This window comes from Chenopodium album, chromosome 25, assembly GCF_948465745.1.
Source record: "Chenopodium album chromosome 25, dcCheAlbu1.1, whole genome shotgun sequence".
In the NCBI taxonomy this organism is placed as follows: Eukaryota; Viridiplantae; Streptophyta; class Magnoliopsida; order Caryophyllales; family Amaranthaceae; genus Chenopodium; species Chenopodium album.
In genome coordinates, this window is record NC_137858.1 from 32,859,850 (window position 1) to 32,875,517 (window position 15,668).

At 32.3% G+C, this 15,668-nt stretch overlaps 1 long non-coding RNA gene across 1 annotated transcript; it reads left to right on the plus strand.

The window, feature by feature from the left end:
- Nucleotides 1-3,032: 3,032 nt before the first annotated feature.
- LOC145615488 (uncharacterized) lies at nt 3,033-4,126 on the plus strand. The gene is made up of 2 exons (XR_014107286.1): nt 3,033-3,212; nt 3,924-4,126. It is a non-coding gene; the product is annotated as an uncharacterized LOC145615488 (long non-coding RNA).
- The last annotated feature ends 11,542 nt before the right edge of the window (nt 4,127-15,668 follow it).

Genomic DNA, 15,668 nt, shown 5'->3' on the forward strand with positions numbered 1-15,668 from the left:
CATCTTATTTTTATTATAATAATTTATTCATCCACTCACAATATTATATTACTCTCTTAAAACTTTGTGCATTCCAAATTAAAGCAAATAAAAAAACTGAGGGAGTAAAATAAATGGGTTGAGTCTTTATACGATCCTTCAATTATGGGGCAAGGCAGCCTTTTAAGGTTTGGAGTAAGTCTGTTTAAAAAGTACGGAGTATTTTTTTTAAGAAATCATTTAGTACCAATTTTATTAGTAACTAGACAAATTGTCCATGAGAATCCACGGAGCAATTACAGAAGGATAAGAGTTTTCTCAAATATGTTCTACCCCAATAGGTTCTAAACTAACGAGGTGATGTGCAACAAAATTGTCATCCCTTCAAACATGAGACCAAGACAAAAAATCAAAATCGGAACCAAGATACAAAAATGTCATCACGAATGGAATCCAAATCAAAGAGAAAAGTTGTAATACCCTAGAAATTCCTTTCCTTTAAAATACCTGTTTTGCTCTTTAAAAACTCGAAATAGGAAAATCTAAGACATTACCGCCACCATAAAAAAGGCTAAGGCAACTATCAAAAACACGCAACGGAAGACTTATTTTAAAAACACTCAAAACGACTTAACTCCAAAAGTCAACCAAACGAAAGTAAAGTCAAACCAAAGTCAAACAAAAGTCAAACAAAATCAACCGACAACTTGAAACCATTGTAGGCCCTTATTAAAACCAAATCAACTTCAAAACTTTGTGTTAGTCCCATGAACTTATTAAAGCATTAAACACATCATAAACTTATGAAAACTAGCATGATTCGCTCTTCAGTCATTGCCCATCATGAATATGCTTTATCACCTGAAAAGCTTCTCTCTACTTGTTTCACTACTCTCCATTAAATATGGGTCATCATAGACCAAAGTAAAGACAAGACCAACAAACACACAATCAACAAAGCTGAGTATATAAGCGTATTCAAACACACTAACATGTTATCACCTATCAACACACAACTTGCCTCGTTGCCCCTGTTTACAAGCATGCAACATACAATAAAACTTCTCAACTAGACAACTAGATTATTCATTTAACATTGATTACGCATCGAACAGGGTTTCCCCCCTAACCAGCCCCCCTAACCAGCCCCAATAAAGGGGTACTAACACGGGAGCTAACCGTGCCAGTATAAAATAACCACTCGTAAGTTGCGGAATTCCTGCGCATAATAAATAAAGGAATGTACGGCGTCCTGTATTGCAGTAGAAGTTATGGTTAAATATAAAACCCCATAATAACTCCCCCCATATGTTCATACTCAAGGTGTATACGTTCAAGAGTTTTGGTGCGTAATCTCTTTCACTTTACGTTATTTACATATTATTAAACTTCGTGATGACTCTCAAACCATAAACATTCAATCACAATAATTATTCAAACAATCAAACATACCAATTTAATTCTTGAATAATTAGTGACCACATAATATTTAATGTTGAACCCTTTTTAAATCAAACATTCTACTTTTTTTTCTTTTTTTTTTTTTTTTTGGTCTGAAATTATGAAATAGTAAATAAATCAAATAATTACAAAAAAAAAAAGTAGAGTTTCTTGAGATTTATGTATGAGATGCACGGGCTTTCATCTAATAAACTAGTTTATGGACCTGGGCGATGCCTCGGATTTTTACATGCATGGAACTGATCATTAATATATGTTGTAATTTATGATTTAAATTTCTTGTAATTAAATTTGTTGTTCATGTAATCATGTTGTCATTTCCTACATATTAATATTTTGTATTCAAAAGATTATATAAAAAATGACATAGCTCAGTTGTAAAACACTTAGTTTTAGAATTAGAGGTTGTGATTTCAAATCTTGTGGTGAACTTTTTTATTATTATAAGTGAATGACATATAATGAAGACAAATGGAAGGAAGAGCCACGTGGCGTTATGAGTAGTTTCATGGGTGACGTGGCGTAGTGAGGGGAGCTTACGTGACACGTGGACGTTATTAGAAACGCTTTTTAATATATTATTATAGATTAGTATAGATATAATACCCAGGGCCGTCTTGGAGATAATGGAAGCCTTGTTCTAAAATATAATTTGGGGCCATATATATTTAAAAATCTATACTAAATTAAATTTTTTGGATACAATTGAAGATTTTAGAAAACAAATGTTGTTACAGCAAGATAAGTAAACGTTAGAAGATGTAGTACTAGGTTGTAGACTAGTAGCATTGTAATTTGTAAAAAAAAAAAAAAAAAAAAAAAAAAAAAATCGCAAACTTTGTCAAAAAATAAAATTTTAAAAAATATACGCACTTAAGGCACTTCACTACTTACTTGTAGTTCATTTCAAATTACAATTTTGCATAGTAGTAGAGATGAAACCAATTATAAAAATAGTATTATTGTAGTTCACGACAAAATCCTAATATGTAATTGAACAATGATTTTTTTTAAATATACGTGTTAGGAATTTCTAAATCTAATTGACATTCTTGTATGGAAAAGAGGGGAAGTATTGAAACTAATTGATTATTTTGGAAAAGAAATAAAATTTAATGGGAAGCTAAAGGAAGAAAATGAAATACTTTCTTTTTTTTCACCAAAAAAAAAAGAAAATGAAATGCAGAAATTAAATACAGTAATAATTGTAATTCAGATTTGATAATTTGAATAAGCGTGATATGATGGAAGAGCGAGAGTACAGAAAACTGATTTCCAAGCCATAAAAAACGGGAATACAACATTGTTGGGCCCTCTAATTTTTTAGTGCCCTGAGTAGGTAGCACACTTTGCACACCCTCATCTATGGGCTTGATAATACCTGACCATACTAACATTTTATCAAACAAAAGAAGTGTAATATCAAACAAAAGAAATCTAATGCCTGACCATAATAACTAATTATCTATCTCTACCCCTAGAGTAGGGAGCTCTATCTACACCCCCTATCAAAACGTTACACTTAATCATCCTATCTTCATACCCACTAGGCCACTACACACAAACTGATTTTACCCCTATACATACAAAGAAAAAAAAATCAAAACATTTTCTCTCTCCTCACCCATTTGCCATTTTCTCTCTCCTCACCCATTTCTCAATCATTTTTCTCTCACATCAAAAGCTTTAATGGCAAAATTATTACAAAATTATCATAAGAATTTGTTCAATCACTTCGAAATTCATCAAAACAAAGGCGAAATTTAAAAAGAGTAAGTTATTTTATTCGAGTTTGGAATGAAAAAGAGTTAAACCTTAGGTTTACTAATTTTTTTGTTGCGATTGTATATCAAAAATATAATTGAAAAATCAACCATGGAAAATGTATCAAGGTAAGTATAATAATATAGTTCTTGTAAAAAAACCATTAAATTAAACCAATACATTCTTTATTTATTTATTCATTTATTTATTTATTTATTATTTGGAAAACAAAGGAAACAGTTTCAAAGAAGAAAAACAAAGATTAGGGAGAAATGCAAGTATTAATAAATTTAAATCGTGATTTTTTTTTTTCATTTTAATTTTGATAAATGTTCATTTATATATTAGTATACAGTCATTAACATATTAAATAGATAGATAATGTATATAAATGTTCATTTATATATAAAAGTTTTTATATATATAAAAGTTCATTTATGTAGAAATGTTCATTCATATATTAGTACATAGTCATTCACGTAATAACATTCATTCTTTATCATAGTTTGGAGTGGGAAAATATTTGATAAATGTTTATTTTTATTTTGCTAGATGTTCAATTACATAATAGTATATGGTCATTCACAATTTCACTTACTAGCATACAATTATTAAAATTTTGATAAATGCATGTTCATGTTTTTGTCATCTTCTTCAAATACTCCATGTTCATTTCAATTATTTTGAATTTCAATATATGTCTTTTCTCATGTGGACAGGTGGTCAATCACATATTCATAGCTTCAAGGGTGTTTATTTACATATATATATTCTATACATATGTTCATCTCATTTTCAAACTAATATATGTTCATGTATATATCAATTGATGTTCATATCCATGTTGAATTATGTAAATATGTTTATTTTTGTATTAATAGTTGTTCATTTTCATATTAATAGATGATCATTTTCACACTAATATATGTTCATTTATATATTACTTAATATATGTTCATTTATATTCTAATATATGTTAATTTTCATATCGACCATGTTTTATATTCATCCATGTTTATATTCATATGGTTCATTTTCAACATTTAATTTTCCTCAAATCCAATACAATACGTTTTTATTAGTTATACTAGAATCGTGCATAAAGTGAGTTCAACCGCACAATAGCAAGAAAAAAAGGTAGATGGAAAAAAGAAGGAAACAAAGAAGACATGGAGTCGCCAAGCAACATGAACCAATATCACCAGCTTGAATTTTTCGATTTGGATCAAGAAGTTTATTGTGTTTAATAATAATTAATATATGTGGAATTGTATTGTACATTAATTAAATATCCAATTGTTCAACTTTTTGGTGGTATACAATTTCATTTGATTTTATTAAGAAGGAAATGAATTTTTTTTCCTTAAAGTACTATTATAAATAGTCATCTAGAGACATAATTACCAAAATATAATAATTTGAATATTTCGTATCGTACTAGCTAGCATAACTAAACATTTAATAATTATTCAATAGAATTGAACATTTAATAATACAAAAGTGAACATTTGTAATAATGAAAATGAACATTTTATAGGTCATTCGGAACTGAAAAAACAATCAATATGACGTCATTAGGAAGGAGTGAGGGTGCAGGGCACTGCAGGCAGCTCTGCCTACCCCTGGGTCTAGGCAAAAATTAATAACCTGTTGTCAAACAAAAGAAAGAAATCTAATATCTGTCCATTATTATCTAATTTATGACACTTATAATCTAATATGTGGTATTTATAATATAATATCTGACCATTATTATCTAATTTTTGATAATTAAAAATTTATTTTTTTCTATTTGAATGATTGAACTCACATGAATCCGTTCTACACAATAATACTTTTTTTTTATCAACTATGTTATTAATATGTAAAAAGATTTATATAAGTGCAAACCAGAAAGTTCAATTTTATTTTTTTATTTTTATTTTTATTTTTATTTTTTTTTAAAAAAATACTTAAAGAATAACTCAATTTTTGTTTGACAATAACAATTACAGTTTTGAAAAGCCTTTACAAATATTTAGCGATTGCACATCTACAACAGTAATAGCGGCAACGCGGGACAACGCCCGAGCTACTCATTAATATCACATTAATTATATGAATACGACCTAATATTCGGGTCTCCTTAACTCTAATTAAATCACAAATTGCACATATAGTTGAATGTTATGTCATGAAATCGTACTCTTTGAGGCAGGTAAATTCAAAATGAATGGGCGAGAGAGTTGCATAAATTGCATCCACAAAGACGAAGAGTACAAAATTGCAAATTAAGCAACAGCTAAACTTAAATCATATAAAATGTAATCTCTTATCTGATTATCCTAAACAATGTCCCACTAAATTATCCATCAGTATGATGTATTGGTTTTTCTTGCATCAGCTGATGTAATTTGACAATTGCCTCATTAGTAGAGCATGTTGCCAAGTTTGCTGAAATGGTATGTTGTTCCCTTTTTTGTTTACTAGTGAAATGAATAATTAGAATAGCAAATAAACTAAGGTACTGTACCCTCTTTAATCCACAACTATGATTGGATTAATGGATTATCATCCACTAGGATGGAATTTTGTGTATCTTATTTGACAAGAATATAAATCAATGTGACTTGTTGAATTAAAACTACTGGAAAGGTGTTGAGTATAAACGAATACGTCAAAGCGATTGTAGTTTATTCCCACTATAAAAGAACTTTTTTGCAGTTCTATCTCAAGATTATATGGCTATAAAACGAGTAACCTTAAATCAAATAATGATATGAGTAGTTTTTTATCCTTTTAAAATGATTAACTATCCCGTCAAAAAAAAAAAAAAAAAAATGATTAACTATCACCTCTATTATCACATGTGTATTTGGAAAAGGTAAAGTTTTGGGTGAGACGGACTCACGTGAGTCCACTATCATGTTTTTGGTGTTGCGGGATTCGCGATCGGGTTTAGTTAGCCCGCATCTTTTTATTGGACTTTTGTTATTGAGTCCGGTCTCACGTGAGTCCGGTCTCACACAAAACCTTTTGTTTTGAAAATAAAATTATATGAATTAGATGTATAACCTAAAACAAAGAGTTATGTGCGTATTTTTGTAAGCAAAACTTACAAGCATTTAAACGTACATGCAATATTTTGAAGTATGTCACCAAGTCAATTTTCACAATAAAGTCATATAGTATTTACTTGTATTATAAATTGTTACAATAAATTTACGTGTTACACTCGTATGATGTATGATTCATTATTTCTTACTCCGTATTTTTTTGGAAACAACGGGTAATTGACCAGATTGGTAAATAAAAAAGATTTTTAGTGACAATTTTATAAAAATCTGCGATAATTTGGTAAAAAAAAGTCAACCGTATGCGACAATTTGGTAGAAACAACAAAACTCTGACGACATTTAGACTAAAAAATTTAATTTTTTTCGGACAAACTCTTTAAAAATCCTAATTTAATTTGCTTTTGTGTTTTTAAATTTATTATTCTTAATTAAATTTTTAATTAATAAGTCATCTCCTTTATATTTTGCTAGATTCCCATACCTAATGTATATATATGTATATATATATATATATATATATATATATATATATATATATATATATATATATATATATATATATATATATATATATATATATATATATATATATATATATATATATATATCCTCCAATAGTAATGGTTACCTCTAATTTGTTACATCTCAAAAACTTAGAGTAATAGATATCCTTTTTTTTTGGTGTTTAGAGAGCCACACAGGGCGGGGGTGAGAATCGATCCCAAGATCTCCTGGAACCGGAAGGGAAGCTCTAACCACTTGAGCTATCCCTCACTCTCATAGTAATAGATATCCTTACTCTCAAACACAACCAAGGGACTAAAATATTTAACTGATTCATTTCCATAGTCAAACTAAACAAATGAAAAGGTAATAGTTAAATAATTCCTTTCCTCTCTCTTATTTGTATCCTTTTCATTCCGCTTCCATTATCAGAATCAAACGCCCCCTACATGTATACTGATACTTGTTAATACTTTCTCCGGTTTTTTAGTTGCTACACTTTTAATTTCACAGTCTCCTAAACAATTTTTTAAGAGGAGAGATATAGAGAGAAAAATAAAAGGAACCCATATGAATAGGAGAAAATAAAAACGGAGAAAGTACGTCGTAATGATCCGAGACATTACCTGGATGACTGGGCAAAATACTAATTTGAACTACTCCCTCCGTCGTAATGAATCACTTATTCGACAATTAAGGTAGGATACCCTAGTAGACTAGTATACAAAAAAAATAATTGGCGCCATGCCGACTTTGTGTTGATTAAGACATCACTATGCTTGAAAACGCACACTTTATGAATTTTGAAGCTAGAAAACGTGGGTCTTTCTGGTCCAGGGTCAATTTAAGCTCGATATAAACTCGGAAAGGCCATTTGCAATTTTAATCTTCCCATGGGCTATTTGGCTTATATCCACTTCTTTTCTCAATAAATACTTGTAACAATTAACAACTTGATTTCTCACTATTATTTTTATTTTTTCCCTAAACTTTACTAGTGGCATATTTTTTGTTTCACAAAAATATTGTCAATTGGTAGGTTATAAGTTTAGTTGTTGGTGTGATACCTTTGATAACGATGATGAACACTTGAGCACAATGCTCCTTGATTGAATTTATGCTCTTGAAAATGACATTATTTCAAAAAGAGAAGGTACTTTTGGATGTATAATAGTAAAATCTTTCTTCCCCGTGTTAAGAGTGTAGGTGGGTGGTTCTTGCGATTAGTCATTGTGGAGGAAGAGTAGGCGTCTACCTGGTAGGGGATAAGGGGAGGGTCGTATCCATACCAAATGGGAAACTAAAATAAAGTTTTTTTTTTTTTTTTTTTTTTTTTTTTTGAGCGTAGGGATTATGATAATGATAAATAAATGAAGGCCAAGAAGCTAGCAAGCTACAGAGGGCACTTGAATTGAACAAAGTACAAAGAAACTCAAATGTATAGCTCAAAGAATACAAAAGATAAAATGGGGTTGTAAGACTTGTAAGAAACTAGCTTAGGGTCACACTCCGTTTGTTTTGATGGAAAACTCATTTTATGAAAAGTTTATTATTTTTAAAAGAAAACGGAAAACACGATGATTGTGAAAGGAGTTTTTCCTTTTTGTTCCATTTACAGGAAAACTAATGGGAAAGGATAGAGGGGAGAAAATAGAGACATGCTTACAAAAGTAGAATGATTTTTCTCATCTAAATAATAAACTGTTTTCCACCTTCTAACAAAACAAATTACACAAAGCAAAATGGGGATGTGAGCACCGTATCATTAAACCAAAATAATCAAGCCTAGATTAAATTCATTTAAAAAAAAAGAAAGAATGAGTTATTAGTCTTATTACTACCTTCGTTATACGTTATACATTACTTTGTATATATGTAACTTTTTGATATTATTTATGAGATATAAAAAAATTAAAAATTGTACATAATATCTAAGCATACTAGTCTAATTAATTATAAACCCAAATTTTCCACACAATTACATGCTCATATATTAATCCACGTGGAACTTTTGGGTTTCTCTCGTTGCTTTGATTGTTTAGCTTTGTGCATGCATTGTTTTTATTATTTATTTCGATACGTCAAAATAGTTGGACCTAGTTTTGGAACTTTTAATTCACTCTTTATTCTCCTGTAACATCTTTTGTGCATGTGTGGTGCTGGTATGTGTCCAAATGTTGATTCATAAGATAAGTTAGGTTGTTGTATTTATTTGGTACACTAACTTACTATTCATACCAAGTGAAAGTTATGAGAATTATGTTGTCAATATCTAATTGTATGCTCTTTGGTATTTTTGAAAGTTCACTATGAAAGATACAATATCCATTTTCATATAAATATGAAGTAAATAAGTGGTTTTATAATCCTATCGCAAATTGAGTATCTTTTTAATTTGAGAGTGAGGGATGGCTCAAGTGGTTAGAACTCCCCTTCCGGTTCCAAGAGATCTTGGGATCTATCGATTCTCATCACCCGCCCTTGTGGCTCTCTAAACACACACACAAAAAAAAAAAAAAAAAAAAAAAAGGAAAAAAGTATCTTTTTGATTTGTGTCAAAAAGTATCTTTTAGATTAACTGGGATTTTATGAATTATGAAAATCGATTAATTAAAGTTGAATGTTGATCACTTTTGTTGCAGTTGTTAAGCTTTTTGTTAGATAATATAAACTCCTCGGGTTGGAGTGTACTCCATTGAATAATATATATAGGGTTACAATGAGGAGTCCTAAACACGTTAGGTAAACTCACAAGATAATTACAGAATATTCACAAAACTATATCCTTCTATATAGAATAATATCTTGAACATTTATCATATTCTATCACACCCCGCAATCGTAGCGGGAGGAGGATGTACGCTGAGACTGGATCTGAATTCCAAAAATAGTTGTCGAGATAGGCCTTTCGTGAAGATGTATGCAAACTGATAACGTGAAGGAACGTGCAATACCCGCACATGCCCCAACGCCACCTTTTCTCGAACGAGATGAATGTCCATTTCGATGTGCTTGGTGTGTTGAGACTGTAGGAGATTATGAGATAAATAGATTGCACTGACATTCACAATAAACAACAGTGACCTGCCGGAGAGGACACTGTAATTCCAAAAGAAGATTACGTAGCCAACATGCCTCGGCAACAACATTTGCGACACCTTTATATTCTGCCTCCGCACTTGATTTTGAAAGAGTACGTAAGCTGACGCTTAGAAGACCAGGAAATGAGATTGTCCTCTAGAAAGCAACAATAACCCGAGGTCGACCGACGAGTGTCTGGACACCTGCCCCTAGGAGTGTACACAAACAGACCTGGACCTGAAACCCGACCTGATTAGACCGGACCAGACCCGGACTGGTAGATTCAGGTCCGATCCCGGTCCTAAAAAAATGGGGAATCCGGTTTTCAGGTCCGGTCCGGGTTAAACCCAGATTTTTCAGACCTGTTTGACTGTAATTTTTTTTTTTTTTAAAAAAAATTTGACTTTATATTAAGTTTAACCTAACCTAAATGCCGAACAAATTCATAGTAGCCAACTATACTCCCTATTTCATATTACCCCTCTCTCTCATCTTCCACCATAACCACCGCCTACCACCACGTCCTTGACCTATTGCCCCCTGCTCTGAAGTCTGCGATGCCGCTGACGTGCTGCCCCCTATTGCGGTGCCGCTGACCTGCGATGGTGCGTGTTGACGCCGATAGAAGCTCCGGCTCGACAACCTTCGGTTCTAGCCAAGCTACGAATGATTCACAACGCTTTGTGTTTCTTTGTATTCTATTGCTTTAGATTCATCAACGAATGATTCCAATTTCATATGAGAAGCTTTTTAACTTTAATTTTTTAGATTTTAATTTAATTTAATTTTTTTTTTCTGAATTTCATTTGTGTTTTAGTATATATGTGAATACATAATTCATATTGTATATGTAGAAGTGTAGCAGGTAATTCATCAAATTTCACATTTATTTTATATAATGTCAAATTTAAGTTCATATTATGTAAAAAAAATAATAATAAAAAAAACAAATAAGGTCCATCAGGTTTAAAACCGGACCGCACCTGTTGATTCAGGTCCGGTCCCCGGTCCTCAAAAAATAGAGAATCAGGTCCCGGTCCCAACAGGTTCGGTCCAAGTCAGGTCTGGTTTTGGACCGGTGTACAGCCCTACCTGCCCCAATCTGCATCAATAAAGTGATTAAGTACATGGATGATGTGATCAATGGAGCCCTGTAAGTAACGCAGGATGCGTTTCAATGCATCATAGTGAGCCTGTCTGGGGTCATGCATTAATAAACAAACCTGCTGAACTGCATAAGTAATATCAAGGCGAGTAAAAGTGAGGTACTGTAAAGCACCTGCAAGACTACAATAGAGTGTTTGATTATCAAATTTAGGCCCTGTCTCGGCATTGAGCTTGGATTGAGTATCTAATGGAGTTGCCGCAGGTTTACAACTAGCCATGCCTGCGCACTCTAAAATTTCTTGTGCATATTTCTGCTGAGACAAAAACAAGTATGAAGGGGTACGAGTAACAATAATGCCCAGAAAATAATTTAGAGGACCTAAATCAGTCATCGAAAATCATGTACGAAGGTGAGTGATGATGCGCTCACGTAACAAATCTGAGGATGTAACCAACACAATATCATCGACAAATAACAACAAATATGCCATATCTTTCCCATGTCAGAAACTGAATAACGAATTGTCGCTCTTTGCAATGACAAAACCCATCTGCAAAAGAAAGTTAGAAAAACGCTAATACCAAGCTCGTGGAGCTTGTTTTAAACCATATAGAGCCTTGCGGAGCTTGCACACATAGCCTGGAAACCTCTTGTCAACAAACCCTGGGGGTTGATGCACATACGCACATTCGTTCAAATCATCATGTAGACAAGCATTTTTCACATCAAGTTGGTGAATAGACCACTTACGAGACATAGCCAAACTCAAGACTGTGTGTATAGTGGTCGGATTGACAATCGCACTGAAAGTTTCATCACAGTCAACACCTTCGACCTGAGACCTGCCATCTCAAACTAAACGAGCTTTGTGTCTTTCAAGATCACCATTAACTTTCAATTAATGTCGAAACAACCACATACAATTGACAACATTCACCCCCGTAAGCCTAGGAAGCAATTCCCATGTCCCTATTTCAATTAAAGCACTATATTCATCATGCATTGCAACATTCCAATATGGGTTGGAAAGGGCTTGTTTGTGATTTTTGAGAAGCTTGGAGCGAGTAACAGTGTGACCAGGGATAGTAATAGTCAAGCAGAATTTGGGGTTTGGTTTAAAAATACCATGTTTCGATCGAGTTTGTATTTGTGGAGAGAGAGGTGGTGGTCGAGTGGGTGAGATGGGTGTACAACCACGAAGTGGGGGCAGTGTGTAGGTTGGGGTGCCTGAGTCAGCACCTGGGCTGTTGTGCGTGGAGGCTGCAACATTAGGGGAGCCAACGGGCGCTGGCTGGGCTGCCTGGCAGCACTGCCTGACCCGCTGGATAACCAGCATGCACTAGGCTGTGCACAGCTGGGCTTCCTAGCTGCCTTACCTAGCTACGTGGTCTTAGGTGTGTTGGGCAGCAGTGCTAGGCAGGTTGCTCCGTAGGCTGGCTATTGCGCGCAGCTGTGTGCCATGGCCTGCCTATGGAGTATGTTGTCCGTGGGGTTGGGTTGTTGTTTCGGGTTGTTTTGCTTGTGAACACAAAGCGTTGTGAACTTGGAAATAAAGGTGAGGGATCATCGGAGGCCAAAAAATCATAATCGGAAGATCGAAATAAGATATGGAAGAATGGTTTCATCAAATGTAACATAACGAGAGATGATAATGTTGTTGGTTTGGAGATCCATACATGTATTACCCCGTATTTTCCTAATTAATTAATTAGGAATTATTTTATAAAAAGGGTATTTAGTAAATTTATTATTTGGAGCCAAAATAATATTTGAATTTTGGCACCAAAAGTATTTTGAAAACTAATCATTATTTTGGAAAAGATCTATTATCCATTTATCTTATCTTAAAAACCAGATTAGTTACATATTTCGGATATTTTAATTAAAGTAAAATAATATTTTATTAATTAGTTATTATGGCCGAAAATTTCCAATAACGAGCTAAGGAATTTCATTATTTATACAATTATTTTATTCCTTAAATACCAAGAAAAATCTTCCTAAATATATCTAGAGGAATCCGAAAATTAGAGCTATGGCAAGCTCCATATTTTCGGCCATTATGAATTATTTTGGGGGAATTTATTTGGTAAAATTATATTTTTAATTATCTCCCAAAATCTCCTGTTTTCCTTAATTCTAATTCTCCATCTTTTTAATATCCAATCATCATATTTTCTTGCCATTCATTCTTCTTAATTATTCCCCAAGTAATTCCAATTTCATTAATATATTTCATGACATACATACCTTCCATATTCAATTATACACAATCACCTTAATATCAAAACTTTTCTTAATTCTTTTACTCACTTCTCCAAATAATCCCTTAAACTCTACTTACCATAATTCTTCCTACATTTTCCTACCATAATTCATGAGCATACTAGCCTATAAATACCCCTTCATACCTCTCACATTCTTCAATCCAATTCTCTTTTTTTCTTCTCCTCAATTTTACACAAATAATCCCGTTTATCTTTGAAGCCAATTTTCGGACACTTCTGCTCAGTTTTCGGGGTATTGACGTCTCACAAAAAATTGTTCCTCTCGAAAAATCCTTGAGATTAGGCTCAAGAATCACCCAATTGGGAGTTATATCAAAGGAGTTACAGCCTCTGCAAGTACTGCCTATTCTTTCCAATGCAAATCCAACTTCTCTTTTCCTTGATTTCTTATCTTTTCTTCTTCTCTTCTCTTATTCAATTATTATTATTATTATTATTTATTTATTATTATTATTATTATTATAAAATATTAAAAAAAACTTACAAAGTCAATCAATTTACAAGAAATTGGTGGGGAGCCGAGATACCATCTGGGCCCCCACCCCTCTAGCTATAGCAAACCCGATCCCGCTGAAGTTGTGAGCAGTTGCACGAGCACCAATATCCTGAGATTATTATTATTATTATTATTATTATTATTATTATTATTATTATTATTATTATTATTATTATTATTATTATTATTATTATGGGAGATTTATAAATAATTATTATGAGTAGTTTTAATTATTTTTAATGATGTTTATGAGAAAATAATTTAAAAGGTTCATTTACATATAGTTGAATTATTTGTTAACCTTATATTGATTAAGGTTATATCTATTTGTGGGTGTGTTCAATCAAGATCCTTGAGGTTTCTTTTTGGTGTGTTTTGCTAGGCAATGATCAAGGTACGTTAGGTGGCTAGATACCTTTGAAAGTGATTGGTTTGAATAACATGTATTATATGATTTGATTGGTGATTGAATTAAATTGATTTGAATTATGATTTTGAAATAAATTATGTTTGAAGGTATTGATTTTAATAAAAGTATTTTGAATGATTGATTTTAAATCATGGTTTGAATGGTTTGAATTACTTATCGTGTTTAAAGAAAGGATTTGATTTCAAAAGGTTTGTTGAGTTAAATTAAAGGTTTCTCGAGGAAGAGTTATTGATTTTGAAAGTTATTAATATGAGATTTTATTCTCAAGTATTTATTTAAAAGGTTTTGATTTTGAAAGTATGTGGAAGGAGTTTGAATTATATTGGAATTATTGGATATTAAAATGATTTATTATTGAACCATTGAATTATTATTATTAATGATTTATATGCATGTTGGTAATCCCACTATGCGGATTTGGTTTATTGATAAGGCCTTGGACTTTGTATGGCATGGTCTTTTCTCAAGAATAGCCTTGTAATATAAGGAGACTAGCTTGAGGGGTGTGCACACTTGGGTGAGATATTGGATTAAATGAAATTGGTTCTTAATAAAGGAATTGATTTTTTTAAAGGAAGTGGTTTTATTAACTATTATTTATTTGAATTGGTTTTATAAATCTTATTTATTGAATTATGCAATGGGAATATTGAGATTTGGTTTTGATTCATGAGGAATTTATTGGATTAATTATTGGAATTGATTTTAAAAGCATGTTTGCAAATAAATTGAGTTTACATTATCTTGCACTTATTTATCGTACTTAGCATAATTTGCTAATCTTATTTCTTATATGTTTTGGTTCGCCCTGTTTACCGTAATGGTAAGCAGTGTTGACTATTTTCAGGTGGAGTCATGAATGAGCATATGGGAGTCTCGGGATTCGCTTCGCCTAGTTTAGGAATGTTGGTCTTGTCTTAATTTTGAGTACTCATAACAATGTTACTATTTTTCATAAGTATTAATATAAAAAAAAAAATTGAGTTTCCGCTGCAAGTTGGTTATCGAGTTAAGTATTTTGAGTAGCCTTGCGTAATCACGCGGCGGTAATACGCCCAAGTCTATCTCTACGGTATAATTATACGTATTATACTGGTATTTCCGTAGTTGGAGATTTGGGGGTGTTACAATACACCTATAACCTCTATGATCGTAAGGGTAACCCAAAAACACGCAAGGTGTGGAACGAGGTGCTAATTTGTGGGGAAAAGTAGTAGATAAGTTCGGAAAGCAAAGACACCCAAAAACCCGAAGGTGATCATAGGATAGAATTACGACCCCAAAGAGAGCTTGAGCCGGAGTGAGTTGATTGAGATGTTTTGTTGGCAAAATGTTAAGCAAGTATGTTGCGATTTCAAGAGCAAGAGGCGACATAGAAGGTGGTAGGGAAGCATGGAATAAAAGAGTACGTTTAACATTGTTGATCGTATGGATAATTCATTCGGCTTTGCTATTTTGTGAGGATGTATTGGGACATGAAAAACGGAAAACCAATCCATTT